The following is a 6,086-nucleotide window of genomic DNA, read 5'->3' as shown; positions in this document are numbered from 1 at the left end:
GCTGGCAGTCCTCCCCTCCTTCTCTCTGGGCGTGACTCCTCACTCCATTTTGAGAGAGATCGGTAGCTCTCCCCTCCCCCTCTGACTTCCCTTAGGGCAGGGAGGGAATCCTCGCACCCGTATCCACACGTACCCGCACACCTTTGAATCACCCCTTATAAAAACTGTCATGCAACTGTATGTCACCTCCCAAAAATCTAAAAAAGAAGAACTTTTATGTACTTTTATGCATTATTGTCATAGTTTGACAAGGACCCAAAGTGCAAAAGCATTAACACAATAAGAATTTGGAAAGAAAACGTTATTAAGTAATAAAAGGTAAAACAACCATACAGGAAATTCCAGCTAAGATCAGCATAAGCTGGTAGCTGGTTTAAGGTGGCAGTGGCTGGTTAAAGTACCTTGGGCTTTCATTCTGACCAGCTTAGTCCAGTTAGACCGGTTTAAAAGCGACCAAAACACAGTTAGACCAGCATAAAAAGTGACCAAACACAGTTAGACCAGTTTAAAAAGTGACCAAAACACAGTTAGACCAGCATAAAAAGTGACCAAAACACAGTTAGACCAGCATAAAAAGTGACCAAACACAGTTAGACCAGCTTAACAAGTGACCAAAACACAGTTAGACCAGCATAAAAAGTGACCAAACACAGATAGATCAGCTTAAAAAAGTGACCAAAACACAGATAGATCAGCTTAAAAAGTGACCAAACACAGTTAGACCAGCTTAAAAAGTGACAAACACAGTTAGACCAGCATAAAAAGTGACCAAACACAGATAGATCAGCTTAAAAAAGTGACCAAAACACAGATAGGTCAGCTTAAAAAGTGACCAAACACAGTTAGACCAGCTTAAAAAGTGACCAACACAGTTAGACCAGCATAAAAAGTGACCAAAACACAGTTGGACCAGCTTAAAAAGTGACCAAACACAGTTAGACCAGCTTAAAAAGTGACCAAAACACAGTTGGACCAGCTTAAAAAGTGACCAAACACAGTTAGACCATCTTAAAAAGTGACCAACACAGTTAGACCAGCATAAAAAGTGACCAAAACACAGTTGGACCAGCTTAAAAAGTGACCAACACAGTTATACCAGCATAAAAAGTGACCAAACACAGATAGATCAGCTTAAAAAAGTGACCAAAACACAGATAGATCAGCTTAAAAAGTGACCAAACACAGTTAGAGCAGCTTAAAAAGTGACCAACACAGTTAGACCAGCATAAAAAGTGACCAAAACACAGTTGGACCAGCTTAAAAAGTGACCAACACAGTTAGACCAGCTTAAAACGTGACCAAAACACAGTTAGACCAGCATAAAAAGTGACCAAACACAGATAGATCAGCTTAAAAAAGTGACAAAAACACAGTTAGACCAGCATAAAAAGTGACCAACACAGTTAGACCAGCTTAAAACGTGACCAAAACACAGTTAGACCAGCATAAAAAGTGACCAAACACAGATAGATCAGCTTAAAAAAGTGACCAAAACACAGATAGGTCAGCTTAAAAAGTGACCAAACACAGTTAGACCAGCTTAAAAAGTGACCAACACAGTTAGACCAGCATAAAAAGTGACCAAAACACAGATAGATCAGCTTAAAAAAGTGACCAAAACACAGATAGGTCAGCTTAAAAAGTGACCAAACACAGTTAGACCAGCTTAAAAAGCGACCGAAACACAGTTAGACCAGCTTAAAAAGTGACCAAACACAGTTAGACCAGCTTAAAAAGTGACCAAACACAGTTAGACCGGTTTAAAAAGTGACCAAACACAGTTAGACCAGCATAAAAAGTGACCAAACACAGATAGATCAGCCTAAAAAGTGACCAAACACAGTTAGACCAGCTTAAAAAGTGACCAAACACAGATAGATCAGCTTAAAAAAGTGACCAAAACACAGATAGATCAGCTTAAAAAGTGACCAAACACAGTTAGAGCAGCTTAAAAAGTGACCAACACAGTTAGACCAGCATAAAAAGTGACCAAAACACAGTTGGACCAGCTTAAAAAGTGACTGAACACAGTTAGACCAGCTTAAAAAGTGACCAAAACACAGTTGGACCAGCATAAAAAGTGACCAAACACAGATAGATCAGCTTAAAAAGTGACCAAACACAGTTAGACCAGCTTAAAAAGTGACCAACACAGTTAGACCAGCATAAAAAGTGACCAAAACACAGATAGATCAGCTTAAAAAAGTGACCAAAACACAGTTAGACCAGCTTAAAAAGCGACCGAAACACAGTTAGACCAGCTTAAAAAGTGACCAAACACAGTTAGACCAGCTTAAAAAGTGACCAAACACAGTTAGACCGGTTTAAAAAGTGACCAAACACAGTTAGACCAGCATAAAAAGTGACCAAACACAGATAGATCAGCCTAAAAAGTGACCAAACACAGTTAGACCAGCTTAAAAAGTGACCAAACACAGATAGATCAGCTTAAAAAAGTGACCAAAACACAGATAGGTCAGCTTAAAAAGTGACCAAACACAGTTAGACCAGCTTAAAAAGTGACCAACACAGTTAGACCAGCATAAAAAGTGACCAAAACACAGTTGGACCAGCTTAAAAAGTGACCAAACACAGTTAGACCAGCTTAAAAAGTGACCAAAACACAGTTGGACCAGCTTAAAAAGTGACCAAACACAGTTAGACCATCTTAAAAAGTGACCAACACAGTTAGACCAGCATAAAAAGTGACCAAAACACAGTTGGACCAGCTTAAAAAGTGACCAACACAGTTATACCAGCATAAAAAGTGACCAAACACAGATAGATCAGCTTAAAAAAGTGACCAAAACACAGATAGATCAGCTTAAAAAGTGACCAAACACAGTTAGAGCAGCTTAAAAAGTGACCAACACAGTTAGACCAGCATAAAAAGTGACCAAAACACAGTTGGACCAGCTTAAAAAGTGACCAACACAGTTAGACCAGCTTAAAACGTGACCAAAACACAGTTAGACCAGCATAAAAAGTGACCAAACACAGATAGATCAGCTTAAAAAAGTGACAAAAACACAGTTAGACCAGCATAAAAAGTGACCAACACAGTTAGACCAGCTTAAAACGTGACCAAAACACAGTTAGACCAGCATAAAAAGTGACCAAACACAGATAGATCAGCTTAAAAAAGTGACCAAAACACAGATAGGTCAGCTTAAAAAGTGACCAAACACAGTTAGACCAGCTTAAAAAGTGACCAACACAGTTAGACCAGCATAAAAAGTGACCAAAACACAGATAGATCAGCTTAAAAAAGTGACCAAAACACAGATAGGTCAGCTTAAAAAGTGACCAAACACAGTTAGACCAGCTTAAAAAGCGACCGAAACACAGTTAGACCAGCTTAAAAAGTGACCAAACACAGTTAGACCAGCTTAAAAAGTGACCAAACACAGTTAGACCGGTTTAAAAAGTGACCAAACACAGTTAGACCAGCATAAAAAGTGACCAAACACAGATAGATCAGCCTAAAAAGTGACCAAACACAGTTAGACCAGCTTAAAAAGTGACCAAACACAGATAGATCAGCTTAAAAAAGTGACCAAAACACAGATAGATCAGCTTAAAAAGTGACCAAACACAGTTAGAGCAGCTTAAAAAGTGACCAACACAGTTAGACCAGCATAAAAAGTGACCAAAACACAGTTGGACCAGCTTAAAAAGTGACTGAACACAGTTAGACCAGCTTAAAAAGTGACCAAAACACAGTTGGACCAGCATAAAAAGTGACCAAACACAGATAGATCAGCTTAAAAAGTGACCAAACACAGTTAGACCAGCTTAAAAAGTGACCAACACAGTTAGACCAGCATGAAAAGTGACCAAAACACAGAAAGATCAGCTTAAAAAAGTGACCAAACATAGTTAGACCAGCTTAAAAAGTGACCAACACAGTTAGACCAGCATAAAAAGTGACCAAAACACAGTTGGACCAGCATAAAAAGTGACCAAACACAGTTAGACCAGCTTAAAAAGTGACCAAACACAGTTAGACCAGCATAAAAAAGTGACCAAACACAGATAGATCAGCTTAAAAAAGTGACCAAAACACATCAGCTTAAAAAGTGACCAAACACAGATAGATCAGCTTAAAAAAGTGACCAAAACACAGAAAGATCAGCTTAAAAAAGTGACCAAAACACAGATAGATCAGCTTAAAAAGTGACCAAACACAGATAGACCAGCTTAAAAAGTGACCAAACACAGTTAGACCAGCTTTAAAAGTGACCAAACACAGTTAGACCAGCTTAAAAAGTGACCAAACACAGTTAGACCAGCACAAAAAGTGACCAAAACACAGTTAGACCAGCATAAAAAGTGACCAAACACAGTTAGACCAGCTTAAAAAGTGACCAAACACAGTTAGACCAGCATAAAAAGTGACCAAACACAGATAGATCAGCTTAAAAAAGTGACCAAAACACAGATAGATCAGCTTAAAAAGTGACCAAACACAGTTAGACCATGCAGCTTAAAAAAGTGACCAAAACACAGTTGGACCAGCTTAAAAAAGTGACCAAAACACAGTTAGACCAGCTTAAAAAGTGACCAAACACAGTTAGACCAGCATAAAAAGTGACCAAAAGACAGTTAGACCAGCATAAAAAGTGACCAAACATAGTTAGACCAGCTTAAAAAGTGACCAAACACAGTTAAACCAGCTTAAAAAAGTGACCAAAACACAGATAGATCAGCCTAAAAAAGTGACCAAAACACAGATAGATCAGCTTAAAAAGTGACCAAAACACAGTTGGACCAGCTTAAAAAGTGACAGAAACACAGTTAGACCAGCTTAAAAAAAGTGACCAAAACACAGTTGGACCAGCTTAAAAAGTGACAGAAACACAGTTAGACCAGCTTAAAAAAGTGACCGAAACACAGTTGGACCAGCTTAAAAAGTGACAGAAACACAGTTAGACCAGCTTAAAAAGTGACCGAAACACAGTTGGACCAGCTTAAAAAGTGACAGAAACACAGTTAGACCAGCTTAAAAAAGTTACCAAAACACAGTTAGACCAGCTTAAAAAGTGACCGAAACACAGATAGACCAGCTTAAAAAGTTACCAAAACACAGTTAGACCAGCTTAAAAAGCGACCGAAACACAGATAGATCAGCTTAAAAAAGTGACCAAAACACAGATAAATCAGCTTAAAAAGTGACCAAAACACAGTTAGACCAGCTTAAAAAGTGACCAAAACAGTTAGACCAGCTTAAAAAGCGACCGAAACACAGATAAATCAGCTTAAAAAGTGACCAAACACAGTTAGACCAGCATAAAAAGTGACCAAACACAGTTAGACCAGCATAAAAAGTGACAAAAACACAGTTAGACCAGCTTAAAAAAGTGACCAAAACACAGATAGATCAGCTTAAAAAGCGACCAAAACACAGTTGGACCAGCTTAAAAAGTGACCGAAACACAGTTAGACCAGCTTAAAAAAAGTGACCAAAACACAGACAGACCAGCTTAAAAAGTGACCAAAACACAGACAGACCAGCTTTAAGGAAAACAACACCGTTTTACAATATTTTAGTATGTTCTTATTTTAACTCAGATAAATTAATACATACCTCCCTTTTTCAATGTGTGCACTTTTAATCTTTGTACAGCGCTTCTTAAATGTGTTGGCATTTAGCATAGCCCCATTCATTCCTATGGCTCCAAACAACATTTTATTTTGTGCCACCATACTTTCTCGTGCAACTTCTTATGTAACGGTCTTTAAAAAGGGAAAACATGGAAATGTTTGGTGGCTTCTAATTTCATCCCTGTTTGGAGCCATAGGAATGAATGGGGCTAGGCTAAATGCTAACACATTCACAACGAGCTTTACAAAGATTAAAAGTGCATGCATTGAAAAAGATATGTACTTATTTGTCTAAGTTGAGGTAAGAACATAGTAAAATATTGAAAAACAGTGGTGTTTTCCTTTAAAAAGTGACCAAAACTAGACCAGCTTAAAAAGTGACCAAAACACAGCTAGACCAGCTTAAAAAGTGACCAAAACACAGCTAGACCAGCTTAAAAAGTGACCAAAACACAGCTAGACCAGCTTAAAAAGTGACCAAA

The sequence above is a fragment of the Paramisgurnus dabryanus genome, chromosome 11, assembly GCF_030506205.2.
Source record: "Paramisgurnus dabryanus chromosome 11, PD_genome_1.1, whole genome shotgun sequence".
NCBI lineage: Eukaryota > Metazoa > Chordata > Actinopteri > Cypriniformes > Cobitidae > Paramisgurnus > Paramisgurnus dabryanus.
Note: the sequence above shows the minus strand (reverse complement) of the source record.